Source organism: Gymnodraco acuticeps, unplaced genomic scaffold (assembly GCF_902827175.1).
Source record: "Gymnodraco acuticeps unplaced genomic scaffold, fGymAcu1.1, whole genome shotgun sequence".
Taxonomy (NCBI): domain Eukaryota; kingdom Metazoa; phylum Chordata; class Actinopteri; order Perciformes; family Bathydraconidae; genus Gymnodraco; species Gymnodraco acuticeps.
This window is the reverse complement of record NW_022990664.1, coordinates 163362-186320: the sequence shown is the minus strand read 5'-3', so window position 1 is coordinate 186320 and position 22959 is coordinate 163362.

The following is a 22959-nucleotide window of genomic DNA, read 5'->3' as shown; positions in this document are numbered from 1 at the left end:
CTGACCTTTTGTTTCGCCTGTTTGTGTCATTCAGCAGCAGCCAAATAAACTCTTTTTTTTCTATTCACGCTCTCGTTTCTGTCGCGCGTTTGTTGTGGCTGAGAGCCAAGCCATGACAGCTGGGGGCTCGTCCATTCCGGTAAGGTAAGCTGTGTTTAGAGTTTTGAGAGGTCCTGATAATTTATTCCGGTAAATTATTCTGACCTCCTAATTGACCTTTCCGAAGATTATTGAGTCTATGTAAGTTTGCGGCTTGGCTCAGATCCACCAACGTCAGCAAGATCTCACCTCTTCCTAACCCCCCCGAAGAACCAGGTTCAATTAACTGCTGTTTCAATTCAGACAACTCTTTTTTAATCTGTTTAAGCGATCCCGAAGGATTTTGATATCAGTAAATGGAGTGTGCTCCTACCTAAGTGTGTGTGGCAGGGTGCAATCTTACCTTTGACGCAGGAGAGGAGAGCACAGGTGTCTTTTAAAGGATCCCAATCCAACAGGTGGGATTCAGTTTATTTGAAGAAAAATAGGTCCAAACTAATACAGGGTTTTTACCTTCTCTCTTTACAACATTATAATCATACTAAAAACCTGGTGCTGTGATTATGTTCAAATGAAACTTTAATTCACAGTCTTACATGTATTACCAAAATGTTTTAATTTCAACTGCCCATTTCAGTTGTGACATTTTAAAATTCTCCCGATAGAATTTAGAGGTATTTCCTCGTAAAAAGACCGGTGACAATAAAAAGAGCATTCAACTTTTTCATTTTCACCAACTCAATTCACATCAGTTTCATACCGTTTTTTCCGACACAGACGGCGGGTATAACATTTAAAAACCCATACCTATCTGCAATTTCGGAGGGGAGATTTTCCTCACAGATGGCAGTATTTATAACATTCCATACACTTTTTCCGACACAGACGGCGGGTATAACATTTAAAAACCCATACCTATCTGCAATTTCGGAGGGGAGATTTTCCTCACAGATGGCAGTATTTATAACATTCCATACACTTTTTCTCTCATCAAATCATTCCACTCAGCCAACAACTAATACATTTGAGAGATATTTACCCCGTCTGGTAGGACCTTACCGAGAGCTATTAACCCAGCTCTGAAGCACACAGCCTACCGGGAGAGAGTCTACCAAGGGTCACCCCCCCTCTCTCGCGCTCTCTCAAAAAACCAGTCTCTTTATGCTAAAAAAACTGGATCCTAAACCCAAAAAAACAAACTCCTCCTCTTCACCCAATTCAGTTGAAAACTGCGCATGCGCACTAATGTACAAGGCTAAACATGTCTCAACATGTTCCACAGCTGTTATGGGATAAGACACCCTTTCATATGAGGTAAAAAGGACATGAACTCTCTTTGGCCTCTTAATGTTTCTCCCCTTAGTGTGAAGCCCCCCCCCCCCCTCTCTCTCTGGACTGCTGCCAGAGGAGAGGAAGAAAACTCAACCTAAACAACCCACTTGGTTTTGTTTATACTGTAACTATAGAAAACCTAAAATATGAAGCATTTTCATTGTGGGTTATACAAGAATATAATTGATTATATTTGATAACTAACTTTCGTTTTTAAGTATTAAACATACTATGAAAACTCACAACACCCTCTTTTCAAAACGCAAAGTTCTCAAATAGCAACAGAAAAAATTGTAAGCATAGATACATATTCAAAAACCGTCAAGAAGCATTCTCATTATGGGTTTATACAAGAATATGATTGATCATGTATGATTTATAATTAACTTTCGTTTTTTAAGTATTCACTTCATACCATGATCTCAATTAACTTTCGTTTTAAGTATTCACTTCATATGAAGATCTCAACAGCTGGTATTGGGAGTTAGTTCATTATTTGTGCGGAGTTTCCCCTGGTAGGTTGTAGCGACGATTCCCTTGGGATCATTGGGCAGGGTGTTTAATGTTGTGGTGAAAGTGGCTGAAGCCTCGGCTTGGGGGCATGGCCGTGGTCGCAGTATTGTTGCTAGCTTGCTAGTCGCTTTGCTGGGCCAGCGGTCTTCAGTGCATAAGTACCCGCCGCAAGTAACTACATGAAGACTAGGGAGGAGATTAGTTAGTGGGTGCCGCAGTTAGTGGGGGAACTCCAATCATTTATTTTTGCTTTTCGTCTCAGTGTAAGCTCCGGTGTTGTGTGATAGTATGGCGGATGTAGACGCATTTATCAGGGCTCCATCTCAGGAAGCCCTTGACAATTTCTCAATAGAGCAGCTGCTCGTTATTGCTGAACATTTCTCGGTTGAAATCGTCGGCGATAAGAGGCTAAAAAGCACTATAAAAGACTCTATTGTGACGGCATTAGGTGAAACGGGAGTGTTTCCGGCAGAGAAAAGAGGTGTGTTGTTAAAACCACTGTTGCAGGCTAGTTCACTGTCCTTTGAGCAGCAGAAGGAGATGTTATTGTTGCAGCTGAATCATGACAAAATGAGGCATGAGATGGAGGTTGAAAAGGAAATTGCAGTGGAGCGGATGCGGCAGGAGACTGAGAGAGCCAAACTGGATATGGAAGGACAACGTCTTTCTATGGTCAGAGATGGTGCGGCGTTGGGTGAGCGGCACGGTGAACAGGTGCCCAGGTCCCATCATCGGTTCGATACTAACAACTTGTGCTTGTTACCGCAATTTAATGAAAGTGATCCTGACACTTTTTTTTGCTTTTTGAACGGGTAGCTAAGGCTAGGGATTGGCTGGATGCAGACTATGCCCTGATGCTTCAGTGTGTGTGCTCACAGGAAGAGCACAGTCTGCATATTCCGCGTTATGTCTGGAGGATAGCTCTAGCTATGTTAAAATAAAATTGGCGGTGCTTAGAGCATATGAACTCGTTCCTGAGGCTTATCGACAGCGTTTTAGGTCCTTGGAGAAAAAACAGGGTCAAACATATGTGGAAATGGCGAGGGATTTGTCGGTTCATTTTAAACGTTGGTTAGCTGCTCTGGACATCACTTCTTTTGACAATTTGGGTGAACTCATGATTTTGGAACAGTTCAAAAACATTCTTCCTGACAACATTGCTACTTATATAATAGAACACAGGGTTACTTCGGTGTCCGAAGCTGCGGTGGCAGCGGATGAGTTTGTGTTACTTCATAAGGGCAGGTTCGGAGGGCGCGCTGGAGCTCTACCCGTTTTTGAAGGAAGTAGAAGGGCTGTTGATGTTGGTTGATGGATCCAAAGAAAGTGGCTTGGGAAACATCTGAGGATACTTGTAACTATTGTCGTGAGAAAGGCCATTGGAAACCAGAATGTCCGGCGCTTAGAGCAAAATCCAAGGGAGGAAGATTTGTGGGTAAACCAGTTGCATTAGCTGTTCCTATGAAAAGCTGCTGTGTTAACGAGGTGCTTACAGACCACTTATGGGGATCAGAGGTTTTGGCGTCCTATGATCCTTTTATAAGAGAGGGCTTGGTAGGTAGCAATGTCAGAGTTCCAATTACAATTTTTAGGGATACCGGTGCATTTGACTCCTTTATCGTTGACTCTGTTCTGCCTTTGTCTGAGGAAAGTGACACTGGTGACACGGTTCGGAGTCGGGGGATGGGATTAACGGTTTTCCCTGTTCCTGTTCATAAGATGTATCTTGACTGTGACCTTGTTAAAGGGGAGGTAGCTATTGGTGTACGCCCAGCTTTTCCAATCAAGGGGATACATTTCATTCTGGGTAACGGTTTGGCAGGTGGTAGAGTCTGGGCTGATGTTCCCTCTGTGTTGTTAGTCACTGGTGGTCTGATTGAGTCAGGATCTGAGAAGTGCTCTACAGTGATGCCAGACGTCACGGCCTCGTGTGTGATCACACGTGCTAGGGCGAAAAGGGATCATGACTTGCTACCAGATGGAAAGTCAACTGACACAGTGGAGGTTCCATCTTTGTCTGAGTTTTCGGTATTACTTACACACCATGAGGTGGGAGAGGAGCAACGTCAGGATTCTTCATTGAAAGACCTTTTTGACTGTGTTGCGCCAGTTGTACAGTCACACTTTAGAAAGCTCACAAACACTGTTTGTAGTGTTCTCATGCAGTGTGTTGAAACTCCGATGTAAACACTGAGTTAAACCGCAGCCAATGAAGATAGAGTCGTAGTAGGTTTGACCGCTTACTGTCACAATTCTTCAAAGACATGGCGGTGAAAACATTTGGAGAAATACACTGGCCGTTTCTCAATCGCGAGGATGCTTGCTTGGTAGCACATGTCTTCCGAGTCACTTCCTTCAGAAGCTAGTCAAGAATCCTTCCTGGCATTCGGAAAACGAAGAGTGGAATAGGCTAGCAAGTGTGCAGGTGTGCGTCATATGAGAGGCCCCACCTTACATTTTCCGCCACAGATTTGGGGAAATTGGTCCGTGCGCAAAGCATTGTGGGGATTTGAAGGACGCGAAGTCTACATGTGCAGCCTCGAAATTTCCCTCAAACCAAGGACGCGGCCTCGGTGGAATTCTGAGTATGCTGGAGTTTGGAACAGTCCTTCTGCGGCAGACGAAGGTGTTCCTCCTTTAAGGAAGGTATTTTGAGTGGGGGTGCTGAGGTGCTGGACTCCAGTGAACACTATTACGGGCACTATAGAGCAGTGGTTCCCAAACTTGTTGTGCCCAAGGCACACCAAAGGACAAGTAAAAATCTCAAGGCACACCTGTTGTGCAAAATAGCCCTTATAACACGTGTTATCACTCATATCATGTAAAATATCTGTAAATGTGCTTAATTATTTACTAATGCCAAATAAAATGTGACAAAGACAACTATATTACTCATGAAATATTTATTAACTAAATATTTCAGAAATTAATTTGAAACTTTATCAAATTAGGCTTCATCAAAGCAGCAACACACTAATTTAAACCAGACAAGTCACAACATTAAAAATGAGGCAATTGAAACTCAGCAGAAATTCAGCACAGAGAACTGTCAATGCAAGGAAGCTGCATTGTCCATGGTCCTGAACTACAAATTATAAATGTAACATTTCAGCAATCAGCATTGAAACATGTGCTATTGTAAATATTTTTGCCGACTTACAAATTAGTGAGATACATGTGCCTGTTGGGGCGCACAGAATTTTGTAATCCTTGGTGGCACTGAGGAGAGGGCCACTCGCAAGTCCTGCTCAACAGAGAGCCGTGACCTCCTGTTGTTCTTCATGTAAATCAGAGTAGAGAACGTCACAAAATCCCACGGCACACCCAGACTTGACTCACGGCACACCAGTGTGCCGCGGCACACCGTTTGGGAACCACTGCTATAGAGCACGCACAAAAGCACTCCCCACACGCAAACACACAGTACACCCGCGACTGTTACAATGAAGGCTCGATAATCAGCTCACGGCATATAGGCAGGGGTAAAGTGCTATTTTTTACGAGTGGGGAGCGGACCTCACCCCCGGGGGGTCCGGGGGGGATGCTCCCCCGGGAAGATTTTTTAAAAATATTGAAGTTAAAAGCATCAATCTGGTGCACTTTGAGAGCAACATTAAGAGATCTATGGATACATCTCTTGACACCCAGATGAAACACAACTGTAAGCAGATGTTCTTTTTCTTTATGGATATTTTACAAATCACAAACTGTATTCTTGTTTTACTGCCATATAGTATTTCATAACTGTTTTTCCTTTATTCTCTTATTTTTTTTATAACGATAATGATCATATGAAAGTGTGCCGCGGAAATAATCTTTTGAATAATTTGTGACCAAACCGTTTGAGACCCACTGAGATAACTTAGACTAAAGTTAACTATCTAAACACTCAGAGAGTCCTTTAGCTCACCTGAGCCTCTCAGTCTGAGAGGAGAGCTCTCCTCCAGCTTGTTGTGGAACCAACAGCTCCGTATGTCCGTTAGTGCAGCTAGCTAACCAGATGCTAACAACACGGTCCCTGCTGCTGGCACGGGTCCCTCTCTCTCTCCCACACACACACACACACACACACACACACACACACACACACACACACACACACACACACACACACACACACACACACACACACACACACACACACACACACACACACACACACACACACACACACACACACACACACACACACACACACACACACACACACACACACAGAGCCGAGTTTGAATGACACAAGCACACTTTTATTTCCATGCAACTCTCTGATTGGTCTGGTGTCTTGCCTCTGTTGCATTCACTGAACACGGGAAATTACAGTCCTGTCGTCCTCTCTAGTGTCATAAATGAGGTTCACGTAAAGCACAGTTAATGTATTATATTATTGAGGTAGAATTGTCCGGGGCTACAGAAAAAACATTCGCGGCAGGCCAAAATATTATTTTACCAACAATGTGGAATGTATTGGCTACATATTACACAGATTATGCACAGCGGGAGCAGCAATAACCGTTGTAGTGGACATTTTATTATATCCTGATATGTTTAAACCAAATGCTTCTCATTTGGTTAGATGTGCTGTTTGCCTCTATCTACTCTACTTCAAGGCCACAGCTGCTATTATGAATGGACTCACACATAGTCACACAAGAACTTGCCTTTCCTGAGATCTACAGCTCAAGTACATGTGTCTAATAACAATGTGACCGTGTGAAGACAGATTTCTTACCTTCCCACCATTTCTTGTATATAAGACTTGCTACCATATTGAACTGTGCACACTCGCGCAGACATATTTTATACTCTGTGAGACCTGTGTCTATATTTATTGTATAGTATTAATATATATTTGAAGCTTCAAATAAATACCAGAAAGACAACTCTGTCTGATTCACCATTTATTTGTTTTGATCACTCTGACTTGTACTCTACAGTATTGGGGTCTTTAGATTTCCATAACAATTGGCGCTGCGAGCAGGGTCTCTGCAAGTTCGATTGGGGACACCTACGGACGCTGATGGTGGGCGCTCCAGGATCCGCGGATCCTCCTCTACCCCGACAGAAACCGTATGGGACGAGAGGACCAGCGCCGGGGGTGGAACTGATTGACTTCACGAGATCCAACGGACTTAAAAAGGCTTTTCAATACTGGGTGAGAAGTGCAGTGTCTAAATTGTTTAAAGTTAAACGTAATTAAAACTCCATGACATTTATGAGAGGGACTGCTCGAAAGTAGGGTTTATCCCGTCGTAGATCGTGGGTTTACGATCAGTTTTTGCGTGATTTGTACTGAGAAACAAATATCACATCAGAGTAGGGGGCTTGTACACCCCCCTGAGGGTCCGATTGTGGATGTCATGAGAGTAAAATATGGTGAGGACAGTCTGTCTAAATTAAATATATGGACGGAAATGTTTGGATTTCCAAAGGGAGGTTTTTGAGTAAATTAAAAATCAAGAACCTAAAGAATAAATTACAAGAAGAAGTAGAAATAAAAATAAAGTTAAAGTAAAAGACTTATATAGAAAACTGGACACTCACAGAAAGTGTTTATAATAAATACTGGGAGGATTAAGCAGAATGCCGTGAAAGAAGGCAGTTGGCATTGGGCATTAAATAAAATATTAAGGTTGAAGATGAATGTGAAGAAAAGAAGGAAAATAAATTATTTCCAAAACCATGTAAACCCCAGACATCTCTGTATCCTTCCATTGCAGGCCTGAATGACCTCTCCTCGACTGGGTATCCTTTCCCTCCCCCGGGGTACAACCCTGGCAATCCGGCTGGCCCACCTCAACCACCTCCACCGCAAGTCCCAGCCATGCAGTCAACAGACTCCCCGTCCTCCCCCATCAGCCCCAAGTAGATGGGGACAACAGCGGGATAAACAAACCCAAGCCCAAGCAGGTGTTTGGGCAACACACCTCAGTAATGCCTTTCTCAACGGACTCACAGACACAGCGCAAGCTACGCAGAATGCTGGCCGGTCACAATACCGAGGGAGAGGCAGAAGAGGTTTTCCGAGGCAGAAGACGAGAAGCAAGACCTTCATTTGAGAAAGATGTTTCAAGTGTGGCAGTGTTGAACATTGGATTATGGGACTGCTCACAGAACACAGGCAGTGGAGGCAGAGAGGGACAGCAAGGTCGGGGCCATTCACAATCAGACTGACATACACCAGATGGGGAGGAAGGGACCCGATCGAGCGAGACGAAAATTCAGCCAGCAGCATCTAACCAGGGAAGTGACACACACACACACACACACACACATACACACGCACACGCACACGCACACGCACACGCACACGCACACGCACACACACACACACACACACACACACATCATGCTATTGAAAATTGGAAAATGTAGAAGACATGTCTATGGGTAAAGAGGGTACATATTTGAAATATGACAGTGAAACAGCATTTGAGAAATGTCCCACACTGACTTTGGCTGTCATGGGTGTTGATGTTCCATTTGTTGGTTGATTCTGGGGAGTAGTTATAAGGATGCCACTTTCGTCTCATTAGTATGCATAGAAAAGTGACAGGTCACACATCTAAGCCCCGCCCACTTCCGGCGGAAGTCCCGCCCCACTTCCGGTTTACACAATAAAATAAATAAATAATTTTAAAATGAGAAAAATAAAATGCTGCTTCAATCACATTAGTATGCATAGGATCTATGTCCCGCCTCCTAACCACTTCCTGTGCCCCCTAATCCTGTATACAGTATTGACTATAACTTACAAATACTTGCAAATAACATTAAATAAATCAAAGTAAAGCATCTAAAAAACATATATTTAAAAAAAGTAATGTCAGCCTCTGTCAACCTCTCTCTCTCTCTCTCTCACCTCTTAGTTGCGAACAGTCTGGACTTGCCTGAGACAAGTCAGGACATGTGTGGGAGAAACCATAAAAGCCCCCGTGTGTGTGTGTGTGTGTGTGTGTGTGTGTGTGTGTGTGTGTGTGTGTGTGTGTGTGTGTGTGTGTGTGTGTGTGTGTGTGTGTGTGTGTGTGTGTGTGTGTGTGTGTGTGTGTGTGTGTGTGTGTGTGTGTGTGTGTGTGTGTGTGTGTGTGTGTGTGTGTGTGTGTGTGTGTGTGTGTGGAGAGAGAGACGGTCTGAGGCTGTAAAATTACAGAGTATGCGGATTCAAGGCAGATGATCAGAGCAAAAAAGAGAAAGCAGTTACATTATTTTTCATGTATACATCTACTATCTACATGTTTTTTTGTAATGTGTATGTATATATATATGTGTGTGTGATATATATATATATATATATATATATAGGAGAATAGCCTAAACCTAAAAAAGTATTTGCTCTGCCATAAAAACCAAATACAATATAATGCTAATTTGTTAAACAATCAGGAATAACCCTATTGGCTGTTTTAGAGTCATTTACATATTGCGTTGCCTATAAGTAAGGTCAGAGGCATCTAGACAGCCTCTCTTCGCTTTTCCCCATCAGGCCCAGATCTTTTGAAAATATCTGGTAAGTACTTTATTTGTATGTTATAATATCATGTAGTTAGTTAATGCTGCTTGATGTGTGTTAAAGAACCTCTATGCATCTGTTGTTTTTCTATTCTGTAACAGCCCTAGATCGTAATTATTTAGAAGCTTTAATGAAGTATCCTTCTAAGTACAAATAATGTGGTGTACATTTTTAACTATAAGTGTATTTAGCTATATTTCTTAAAATCAAATATGTTTTCATGTTAAAGTATCCAGAATAACGTTTTAATATACGTACTCTCTTGGATTTAAAAAAGGTGGTTGCACCCATCCTGCAGCTTGAATGGTCTCAGCTCAGATCTCTTCATCAAGTCAGGCTTGACATATCAACACAGACTGTGCTTGAGAATTAAAACCCACCAGGTAAAAAAAAAAAAATGCTTTTTATGTTTGCTTTTACAAGATGATAGCTAAATTATTTTGTTTTCTTGTTAAATGTATAATCCTGGGTATTTCAAAAAACATACTTATACCCTCTTCTTTTATTTCTCTGTCTTTTTCTCTATAGAACAATCCTCCCCATTATCAAAGGACAAACGCTGTTTGTTAAGGTCTGCTTTAAGGCCACACCACCTGAATAAGCTGGAGATCACATGTAAAACTGTTATTGATGTATCCGCCAGGTATGTTGACTTTACATCCATAAATGTAGAAGCGAAGTGAAATGTTTCTTCAGCGGTGCCACATATATTTCTGATTTTGTTTTTGCGGGGGTGATTTCTTAAAAACGGTCAAGCATGGATGATTTAAAAGATAGTGAAAGGTCTTTTATCGCGGGTTTACCTGATACAATTGAACTATACAATGATGAGGGCTTTGTGTACGAAGACATGCCATTTCCACAGTGTTCAGACAGTAACAGTGAGCTAAATGACGCAATAACAGATGTAAGCGAGCCTATGCCCTTGACAGAAACAAACCCCTATACAGATGGAGAAAGGTCTTTTCTTGATGTGTTTCCTGATGTAAATGAACTATACAGTGATGATGATGAATTCAGATATAGGGACCTGTCATTTCCGCAGTGTTCAGGCAACAACAGTGAGTTAAATGGCGAGGGCTCAGCTGTAAACGAGCCCACGGCCTTGTCAGAAACAAATTCAAGCAGTCCAACAAAAACATTAGACGGTGCCTTGGATTGGGTGATAGACTGCTACGAGGACCGGGGGCTTTTAGATCAGCCTCTAGACAATGTCCTCCGTCTGAATGGACAAAATAGCGAAGCTTCGGCCAACGCCGGCCTACCCGTTTCCAGCATGCAAGATGGCGGGTGTGTTAATGACAGCTCGAATGACTCAGAATCACCCGTTTGCTCCATGCAAAGTAATGGACATGTTGATCAGAATGACACCCCGAATGCTTCTGAATCACAGGGCCCCCTATCACAGCATGGAGGAGGCACTAGCAGAGATGCCGAGCCAAGTGTTTTCTCTCGACCTGTATTCAATAACACAGAAATGAGACAGTCTCTTGTCCTACCTCCTATTAGGGCTGAAGCAGACTTTGGAGTCTATTTTGAGGGTCTGATGAACAATGTGCATAGCATGCTTGCATATGCTTTTGCACGGGCAGAGAGAGAAGATATCGTGCAGATTGAATTACAAGGTGAACAACTAAGGGGTAACGTGTCAGCCATTTTAAATGGTCTCGATGACAATCTGGATGATTTTGAGGAGGGGCTGTTCAACGCCATGCAATCAAATATGATTTTAATGGCAGAAAGCAACATGGAGTGGTTCAAATTGTTCAGTCCCCCCGTGGAGGGGTTCAGGGTAAACGGATGATTAGTAAAATGTTCGACAATGAGATTGTTAAAAAGAAGGGGCGTTTTCTTTACGTTGTTCAGAACTCCTCCAACCAGCTGTGTTTTGCTATTAATTTAGCACTGTTGTTACACGACAACCTCACTGATAATGAAGGTGTTGAACGTGGTAAAGAGATTCAGAAGAGGGCGGGTTTGACAGCTCATACAGCTGTGACATTCAGCGACATTGATACATTCGAAGAGAGTTTAAAATGCAAGATAGTGGTATTTTACCGAAGCAATGATGATCGTACCCTCTGTAAATTCCAGACAGACGCCCCCAAACGAGACAAAACTGTGTTTTTGTTCCTCCTTCACAACCACTACTATGGTATCAAGAACTTGAAGGGGTTTTTAGGCTCTTCGTATGTCTGTGAACATTGTTACACAGGCTACAGCTCTCAATGGAATCATTCCTGTACTGGTCATTGTTATGTATGCCTTGACCCCTCATGTACTCGGGGAGAGTTTAAACCCATCTTTTGTAAAGACTGCAACAAAACATGCCGTACAGTCGGCTGTCACTCTCGACATAAAGAGCAGAAACAGAGATCAACAGACATTGCCAGTAACTGTGATTTACACAAAGTGTGTAGATTGCCAACTTTCTTACTACACCCCCAAGAGTACAGCAGATAAAACACACAAGTGTGCGACGAAAAAATGTAAGACATGCAAGGAAAAATTACCATCTGCTTCTACGCTCGGGTGTGAAAAACATTTGTGTTACATAGGAGTGCTGCCTAAAGAGACAGAACACAATGACAACATTGTGTTTTATGATTTTGAAACAATGGCGGGGGCAGATGGGGTACATATACCTTTCTTGGTTTGTACAAAAACCTTGGGGGGTGAAATTTGGGTCGGTGAGGGAATCGACTGTGCACTGCAGTTTCTGGCACACTTTAGGCGCCCAAAGTTCAAGAATGCAACATTCATCGCTCACAATGCTAAGGGTTTTGACAGCTATTTCATTATCAACGCAATGGTTGCACAGGGGCTAAAGCCCCCGTTAATAATGCAGGGAAGTAAAGTGGTCTCTTTTACTGACGAGGATTTCGGGCACAAGTACATAGACTCACTGTCTTATCTGTCTATGCGTTTAGCAGACATGCCAAAAGCTTTGGGATTTGGAGATAAAATCAAGGGATACTTCCCTCACGGTTTCAGCTCCAAGGCTAACCTGAGTTATATAGGCCCTTACCCACCCGCACACTGTTATGGGGTTGAACGCATGACAACTGGTGAAAAGAGTGACTTTTTCACGTGGTATGAGGCGGTACGCCAGGGTACTTTTGACTTCCGAGAGCAGGCATTGCTTTACTGTAAAAACGATGTGGACATTCTTGCCCAGGGGGCCACATTATTTCGGAAAGGTTTTCTCGGGGAGACAGGAGTTGATCCTTTTAGTCGCTCGACTATAGCTTCTGCCTGTATGAACGTTTTTACCACAAACTTTCTATCGCCCAAAACCTTGGCAATATCCCCACCCGACGACTACCGCCGTGAAAACAAGACGTACTCAGATGCAGGTATTCAGTGGCTGGAGTGGGTAGCTCAGACTGAAGGTGTTTTTATTCAACATGCGTTGAATGATGGAGAGAAACGAGTGGGACGTTTCGTCGTAGACGGGTTTGCCGAAGTTACCGGGGAAAAGATTGTCTGGGAATTTCTTGGTTGTTTCTATCACGGATGCCCCTCTTGCTATAAGGGGCATGAGAACAATCCATTGATAGGTGACACATTTGAGCATCTCCATGCTGCTAGTGAGGCAAAACTGCATGAGCTAGAGTCTGTTCACGGGGCCAAAGTGAACATTATGCGTGAGCATACATGGGTTGAGATGAAAAAATCCAATCAAGATTTGAAGGCTTTCCTCAGGGTATACAATGCACCAGAACCACTGACCCCCCGCGATGCTTTATACGGGGGAAGGACATGTGCAGTAAAGTTGAGGCACACAGCAGCGGCAGATGAATTGGTTCATTATTGTGATTTCACCTCACTCTACCCTTTTGTAAACTGCACAGGCCTATATCCACTTGGACACCCTCAGATCATATTCCGATATTTCAAAGACCCTCGCAGTTATTTCGGGTTAATCAAAGCCACAGTAGAACCTCCTAGGGGTCTATACTTTCCTGTCCTGCCCTACCGAACTGCAGCTGGTAAACTGGTGTTCACTCTATGCCGCACATGCGCTGAGCTTAACAACCAACAGGGCCCTGCATGCATAGCAAAGAGGAAAGAGCATTAACAGGGGTTTGGGTGACCCCAGAATTCACCAAAGCCCTGGACATGGGGTACAAGATGACTCAGATCACAGAGGTGTGGCATTTTGAGAAGAAAAGTGACAGCATTTTTGTAGACTATATACACACATTTTTGAAGGGTAAACAAGAAGCATCAGGCTACCCTTCAGAGGCCTCAAATGATGAGAGCAGACAAAAGTATGTGGCAGACTATCATGCTAAGCAGGGCATCTTGCTGGATGCAGATAAAATCAAATCAAACCCCGCCAAAAGACAAGTGACAAAACTATGTCTCAACAGTTTCTGGGGTAAATTTGCCCAGAGAAGCAATCTGACTCAGACTAAGATTGTGACCAAAACCGAAGAATTTCTTAACCTCTTGTTTTCAGCTAAACATAAGGTTAAATATTTCTCATTCCTCAACGACCGAACGGCTCTTGTTCAGTGGTGCTACGGTGAAAATTGTTACTCTACTCCCAACAAGGTGGATAACATATTCATCTTTACCACAGCGTATGCCAGGCTGAAACTGTACAGTGAATTGGAGAAATTACAGCACAGAGTATTCTACTACGACACAGATAGCATAATCTATGTGACAAGACAATGAGAGAGTCCCCTACCGATGGGGGTCTATCTGGGAGACCTGACAGACGAGCTGGGGGGCGATACGATTAAAGAGTTTGTTTCAGCAGGCCCTAAAAGTTATGCTTATAAGACCAAAAATCAAAAAAAAGTTGTGATGCGCGTGAAAGGCATCACACAAACGCACGAATGTTGCGAACGAGTGAACTTTGACAGTCTGGCCGACCTGGTGGAGGGCTACGTTCAAAACTCTGAGAGGGGGAGGGTAATTGAGGTCCCGCAACACAGCATTGTAAGGAATAAAGAGGGTTTCGCTTTGAGAAATGTGTCATTCACCAAGAGACGTTTGTTAGCCGGGGGAAATAATTTGCCTTTTGGGTATTGAGAAAATAATTGAAAAAAGAGACAACATGTTTTCACCAAGTCAAATTGATTTTGACCCCCGACTGCGTGTTCCTTTTTCCTGTCTAGTAGTGGGCCCTAGTGGGTGTGGAACAACTTTTTTTGTCAAGAATGTATTGCAAAATTGTATTCATGTAATGGATGTCCAGCCTCAAAATATTGTGTGGATTTATACTTCTTTCCAACCCATGTATGCTGAACTGCAGGAAAAGAATAAAAATATGAAGTTCGTCAAGGGTCTGCCTGAATCATTTGAAGATGAATCGCTATTTCCTCCTGATCAAAGTCATTTGATTATATTAGACGATGTTATATTTCAGGCCTCTGAGCATCCGGAAGTAGTCAGACTTTTCACCCAATACCGTCATCATAGAAACATGAGCGTTATCATGCTTACCCAAAATGTTTTTCACCAGGGAAAAAACAGTCGCACAATTAGTTTAAATACTACTTACATGGTCTTGTTTAAAAACCCCAGAGACAGATTACAAATGAACATACTTGCTCAACAAATACACCCTGGTAATAAATCATTTTTCCTACAAAGTTTTGAAGACGCCACCAAGGAACCTCATGGTTACTTAATCGTAGACATGACCCCCACCTGTCCAGACATCTACAAGCTTAGATCGGGAGCACTACCTAATCAATGGCTAGTTGTTTATGTATGTTACGTGCCGTAGTGTTTGTGTGGTCGTGTATGTGTGTGTTTCTCTCTCTCCCTCTATATTGTCTCCAGGTGCAGCTTCTCCTCAGGTGCTCCCAATCACTAATCAGGGCCTCCATAAAGGACCTGGGAAAAGCTGCAGTCTCTCTCTCCCTTCTCCCCGGGCTGGATGTGTGCAGCGTGGTGTCCATGTCTGCAAATATATATATATTTGTAGCAAGAGTTGTTTTACAAGTTGGCTGGTGAGCCGTGTTCCTGATTGATCATTAAACGACTGGATCGTTACTCAGAGATCGGTTTTCTCTCCCTTTTTGTCGTGCTTGGTCATCCTGGTGTGTTGTTACTTCCCTTTGTACCCCCTAGATCTAGAAGGGAACGTAACATGGGGGCTCGTCCAATCTTTCAGAAAAATAGTGAGTAGTTGTTTGTGGTTTAGTGTTGATATTGTGTTTGGTAGCATTGACTTCCTCAGTTTAGACAGGGGAGTGTCTAGCTGGGCTGAATCAGTCCTTCCTTCAGGCACTCATTTTTTATTTTGCCTTTTTTATTTTCGGGGTAATCCTGGGTGGGGATTTATTCCCTGTTGGGGGCAGGCGATTCAGGGTTTCGGCCACTGATGTTTGCCTTTAAAGTCGCCTCGAGCCCGGCACGCCCCAGAAGATAGTTAGGTAAGTTTGGTAGGCAGGATCTGGGGAAGTTTGTAAAAAAAAAAAAAAAATTGTAATAATAATATATACATTTATAAGTAGCCGTTGCTAAGGATGGCTTTTGTTTTGGAGCAGTTTGTGGCCAGTCCTACTGTGGGTCAGCTAGACTGCTGTAGGAAGGTTGATTTGCGGTTAGTGGCTGACCATTATCACGTTTCTGTCTCCTATGCTCTTGTTAAAAGTGAACTAAAGGCTACTTTGCTAACTGGACTAGTGGAACAGGGGGTTTTGAGTCGGCCTACTTCAGTGGAATCTCCTGTCGCGGTGGCCGGGGCTGTAACAGCAGTATCTCAGGGTGGAGGCCGCATTGGTGTTACTCCTGGTGTTCAGAGTGATACGGAACAGGCAAAACTTTTCACCACACCTCAATTTGGCTCGTTCTCGGCAGGATCCTCACCTACGGGGTCTAAATTAGATGCTAGGGTAAAAGTCCGTATGGCTCGTCTCCAGTGTGAGAGGGAGGAGCGAGATAGGGATTTTCAGCTCAGGAGGGAGCTGGAGATCAGGAAGCAGGAGCAGGAGCTGGAGATCAGGAAGCTGGAGCTGGAGATCAGGAAGCAGGAGCTGGAGATCAGGAAGCAGCAGCTGGAGGCAGACACTGCTGTCCGGATGCGTCAGCTAGAGCTCCAAGCAGCTGTGGTGGGTGATCCCGCAGTTACACCTTCTGGTCCTGCTGCTTCCTTTGACGTGAGCAGGCATATTTCTTTGGTCCCTGTGTTTCGTGAATCAGAGGTGGAAGTCTATTTTGGTGCATTTGAGCGCATTGCTGCTGCTCTGCACTGGCCAGAAAATGTGTGGGCTATTCTTTTACAGTGCAAGCTAGTCGGCAAGGCTCAAGAGGCTTGCTCTTCTCTTTCTGTCGAGGATAGTTTGGTGTATGACAATGTGAAAGGTGCTATTCTCAGGGCATATGAGCTTGTGCCTGAGGCCTACAGGCAGCGTTTTCGCGGCCTGAAGAAAACTTCGGGCCAAACGTACGTGGACTTCGCGAGGGAGAAGAAAGTCCTCTTTGACAGGTGGTGTAAAGCGGATGACATTGCTTTAGTGTGTGAGCTGATGATGTTGGAGGAGTTTAAAAACTGTGTACCGGAGCGTACGGTAGTCTATCTGAATGAGCAGAAAGTGACTACCCTTCAGCAGGCTGCCACTCTGGCAGACGAGTTTGCGCTGATACACAAGAGCGTTTTTTTTCAGCGTGATCCGCCTCAGCGGGACACTTATCGGAGAGCTCCTGACCATTACGTTCCCTGTGCCAGTGTTCCAGTGTTAAGTCCCAGGATAAACAGGGCTTGTTATTTTTGTCTTGACCCAGGTCATATGATAGCAGACTGTGCAGCTTGGAAGCGAGAGCGGGCAGCAGGTGGCAAGCACCCAAAAGGGGTGGGCCTGATTTAAAACAGTGTGTCCTAGTAGGCAGGCCACTGTTAAAATGGGCCCTGATGAGTGTTTTAAGCCATTCATCTCCACGGCTTTTGTCTCTCTATCAGGGAAGGTGGAGGATCAGCGGCAGGTTACTGTGTTACGAGACAGTGGTGGCTTACAGTCGTTCATTCTTGCGAGTGCTCTGCCCTTGAGTAATGAGTCTGCCTGTGATGCGAATATGGTGGTAAGAGGTATTGAAATGTGTTTTGTGCCTGCACCTCTTCACAATGTCCATGTCCAGTCTGAACTGGCTACTGGTTACTTTCCAGTTGCTGTGCTCCCCAAATTTCCTGTCGTCGGTGTGGATGTCATAATGGGTAATGATATAGCCGGGGGTAAGGTGTATCCTCAGGGCAAATATCCTCACTGTAGGGCTCGTAACAGACGTGTCACACGTGCTCATTGTTTCTCTCCCAGGTCCCGACACTAAGCGATTGTGTTTTTATTGTCTTGACCCTGGTCATTTAGTGGCGGAGTGTGTGGCTTGGAAGCAGCAGGTGGCAGCTTCCAAGCATGCTTGTGAAATATGTAATGAGTGTTGTTGGTAACTGTGACCAAACACTGGTTTGGTTTTATGGGGGGAAGTGTTACGTGCCGTAGTGTTTGTGTGGTCGTGTATGTGTGTGTTTCTCTCTCTCCCTCTATATTGTCTCCAGGTGCAGCTTCTCCTCAGGTGCTCCCAATCACTAATCAGGGCCTCCATAAAGGACCTGGGAAAAGCTGCAGTCTCTCTCTCCCTTCTCCCCGGGCTGGATGTGTGCAGCGTGGTGTCCATGTCTCCAAATATATATATATTTGTAGCAAGAGTTGTTTTGCAAGTTGGCTGGTGAGCCGTGTTCCTGATTGATCATTAAACGACTGGATCGTTACTCAGAGATCGGTTTTCTCTCCCTTTTTGTCGTGCTTGGTCATCCTGGTGTGTTGTTACTTCCCTTTGTACCCCCTAGATCTAGAAGGGACCGTAACAATGTACCAAAAACGAAGACTTGAAAAAACAGTATGTCGGCCCGTTTAAAAAGAAACATGCCTCTGCTGAGGGCCTTATGTCAAGCCCCGCCTTCAAAGCGCAAGGATATTCTCGAGAACTGCTCCACGGATTTTCTTCAATCACTCTGTGAACTGTCTCTAAATCTTTTAAAAGGTCATATCCCCCTGTCAGGCATTCAGTATAAGAAGCTTAAGAAGCAAAATACATTTTTCAAACTCTTGGCCAATAAAAAGACCAACTTAAAAACTAAATTCAAGGCCTTAAGAAAGCAATCTGGAGGTTTTCTTCTGCCGCTGCTCGGTGCGGTGATCCCCATTTTAGGTCAACTTTTAGGAGGGCTCGCTCGATCATGAGTCAAAAGATGTTTCTGCTATCACCTCACCAGTTTAATCAGCTCAATCAGAATGGTGTAACTAACCCTCATAGTAAGGAAACAATGAGACGCACTGCATGAAAAAATGAGAGCAACGCTAAACGAACCAGGATTAACCCCTTATGAAAAAATCATAAAATACAACACCTTGTTACAAAGATATCTCACCCTACTCAAACAAGACAGGCTTGAGGAACGACATATTACTCTAACTCTACCTGAAGACACGGGGGTGGTAAAAGGAGAAGAAAAGGATGGCACGTCCGATGATAAAATAAAGAACGATGTGCTTCAACACCTCCCTAAGCGTTACCACAAGAATGCCGAGTACATTATGAGTAAATTAACCACGAGTACAGCTGGATGGACACCAGCGGGGGAATTTATAGAAAAGGGGGTAGCTGTAAAAGGTTCCCACATGTTAGATTTATTTAAACATTTATCCTGCGCGTATAAAACAAATGTCCAGGAGCCTAAAGGCTGGCGGGGGTTTTTAAATAGTCTGAATGAGATCGACATTCCCTTAACAGCTTTTCAAAACCTTCACGCTCGTGAACAATATCGCATAATCAAAGAGGGCGAACTAAATCGAGAAAATATCCCCCGAAAAAGAAGAAGAAAAATAAAAACATCTCCCGCTACTCCCGGTTGGGACACTTTAGGAACAGCCGTAGAATCTCAGAATGCCCTGCTTAAGAAGAAAAGGATATGGCAAGACCGAATATTAAGTCCAATATGGTTACATTTAACCCCTTAAAGTTGTATTATATATTTTATTTTCCTAATAAAGACAGAGTCACCTGAATTAATTTTGTCTTCAGACATTTTTTATTTCTACATTTTATAACAATCTTTGAACATTTGTAGCGAACAAACACTGTGGTTAAATTGAGTGTCTTTATGACGTCTCTCACACCTTTGGTATTTTTTCACAAAATTCGTTACAGCAGCATCATTTTTTATCACATCATCTTGATACAAAGATAACACATTTTCGTAAGACAACCCGGACGCTCTTTTGCATAGATAAAAAACACAGTGTTGACCACAGGCTGTAGACATGACATTCTGAAGTTGCCGGTTATGGTATAAAATAGTTTCACATTGTGTTTCTAGAAATTGCAGGATGCTTTTAGGATAATGACTAAAATCGGGGGGGAAATCTGAAAGAATCAAAAAAAGTTCCTTCCCCTTCCTCTAAAGTCACTGCTAGCCAGTGTTCTCCGGGCATGTGGGAGGGGTGGGTGTTTACAATCATGTATACAGGGCATCTAAATAATTGTTTTACTCGGGGTAGCTGGTCTGAGGCCCATACCCCCCCAAAAGAGTCCCCCACCATATGATGCAGGAGACTATCCAATTGGTGATTATTCATGTTGTAGTCTTCTTAGTAATAATCTACCAGCACTTGTCGTTTTGAATGAATCTCCAGAATCTAATCAAAACAAGAATATACGATTAAAGTGGTAGTCTGTGGCAGCGGTACTCTGAACCTAATTTCCCATCTTAAACTACCGCTTGTGATGGGAGATAAGGCGTCGGCGTCTTCCGCCGCAGTTAAATTAAACACAAATAATGAGTATCCTTGTTCGAAATCATCTCTGTCAATACTCAGAGGTAAGTCTTTCATGTGTCTCCCTGTAGCAGTTAACATGTTGTAAAACTCTCTGACTGACGACCCCCGGTTAAATTGTGGTTGGAATGCTTTGGCCGGTACTTGTCTGCCATCCTGACACAGAGCAAGGTATTCCATATCATTATGAAGGAAATTAAAAGGTGAAAGCGGTCTCCTTCCTGTGAAGGCTTCGTGATTTACCATACCCAATACTATGTACTTGGGCATATTACCCAAAAAGAGATTTTCTTGGTTGCATATTCTAGAATTCACCGGTATACTATATGTCTTGAGATTCACCCGTGATAGGGGGTAGAGGGCGTTACCTCTCAGCAGAGCCGCAGCATGACCTAAACGCACTGCAGACGCGCGTGATTGTGGCCTTTTTGATAAAAAGTGAAGCCCCCAGTATTTTTAGATGGTATGTAGAGTCATTTGCACACATGAGAGTAAAGGCATCGTTAGATCTGGTGAGTTTGATTCTCAAATCTACAGAGTTCAGGAGAAGCCTCTTGCTGAAAAATATATCCGTGTGTAAAGCACCCATCAAATGAAGCTCTCGAGATTCTGCTGTGAATGAGGCCCTCTTTACCAGTCCCTTATTTGGTCCATTGGCTATGACTATAGAGTCCATAGATCCCGCGGTGTCTTTATAAAATAAGCCGGCTGTGAACTGAGTTTTTAAAGTAGAATCAGAGTAATTCAATAGCGTTTCAATCATCGCCCTGTAAGGATGAGTCGAACTGGATTGAGAAATTAGTCTGTCCCCTAGAATAACGTCGCATTGACTAAAAATTGTATTCAGAGGGTAATTAACTAGGGCCACGGGGGCATCAGCTGCCAGATTAGTCCCATCTGCGTTGGTTATTTTGATCCTGAGATGTATCAAGGTGTCATTCATATCCAGGTATTTATCTCCGTCCCCGGGGATAAAAAATTCTATGGGTCCGTCTTCCGTAATGGCAGACAACGGAAGGACCTCTGTGTAGTGTTTTTCATCTATAGAAAGTTGCGTCATGGGGGCTGAAAATAAATCCAGCTCTGCCATGCTGCATTCAGCAGATTTATGATGTAAAAGAGCCATATTTAACACTCTAAAATATATCTCTCCCCAATACGTTCCTTCTCCGAGGGTGTTTTTTCCCTAATGATTTTCTTTTGACTGAGTGCTTTCCTTTCTCGACACCCCTCGGAACCCGTTTGCCTGGAGGTCTCTTCCTGGCCCTTCTTGCCAAAACCATCAGACCACCTGATCCTTCTTGAGATCCGGGGTCTGATTGGCGGCCGAATCTATGGACAGCCTTACTGATAACATCTGATGCAATATTTTTGGCCGCCGATTTCAGATGAGGTTTAGCTATGGCGAACCCTTTTCTCACCAGGGGGGCGACAAAACGAAATAATCTCGAAAATATAGAGCCAATGCCTCGCCCGTACATCATCGGTGCACCATAAAAACCAGGCAGGGATCCCCCCGCTTGATTTTCATAGTAACTCACAAAACGTTGGGGTCTTGATGAATCATCGTTTTGTAAAAGATTGCCCTGCTTTTGAGGCTCGGAAATGAAGTTTCACTACACTTTTTCCGTAGGTGAACTTTACTGGTTTGTTCTGGTCGTTTTTTATTTCTACCTTTATATTCTCGATGTGTGTTTTTGTTACCGGCAAGTAGTATGCAGGATTTAAAATACTGAGTTACGGTATCGCCGAATGTTCCTCTTATATCTACGGTTCTCAAGAGAGGAGCAAAAGCGTCACCTACCCGCTGGTGACTGACCACATTGCTATAGCAGTATAGATGTGTTGAGCCAGCATTTATATCCGCTGGATAGGCTGCTGATTTATCATCAAATTTGAGCCACTGGTCTGGTTGTATTCCAAGCATATAAGCGACGGGTTTTGGAAAGCGGAAACGATATTGGGCCCCTCCTAGAAATTTGATTTTCTTGTGAATTGGACTATAGTGTAAACTGACATCAGAGTACATTTTTTTGAAGCAGGACTCAAGTTCCTCTATGAGCTGAGTTATGCTACTATAGTAACCAGCTCTAAACATATGAAGCCTTAACTTGCTAGTCGGGGATATGTCGGGGAGTTTTGCTTTCTTTATCCACTCAAAAAAGGCTGCTTCCGTAGGTAAGTTATACCAGGTGTGTGGGTATGATATTTCTGTCAGGGCAACCTGCCACGAACCATCCAAGTGTAAAGGTTGTGCCAGATTCACCTGATAACTAGAGCTTGTATTGTTTTGAAATACCTCCAGGCTGGCATTAGACGGCAGCGTAATATAGAACCCTTCATTTATCTCCATGGCTGTAATGAAGGACTGAGCGTTGATTCTGTTTGCTTTTATACATCTTTGATTTCGCCAGCATCAACCCAGCTGTTGAATTTTTCGGGCCAATTATGCCAAGATACAAACATTTGTTTTTTCCCTCTCACCACACGCCTTTTTAGAATGTTCTCGACTTGAAAAGCCTTGTCATTGGTTATCTTCACTTTTTGTAACTCTTTCTCATAAAAAGCCCCCTTGATCTCTTCTCCATCATAATCTTTGAGCTTGTAAACAGGTGGCTGCCGAGGTAAGCCTTCAGACACCGTAAATAATTCGTCCGTATAATTCTGCTCATATTTTTTATCGAATACTCCTCTCAATTTGGATATCCTTACAAGCTCCTCCTCCTTAAAGGTCATTTTGACAGCAGCTTTTTTACGAAGGCTGGAGGGGTTATA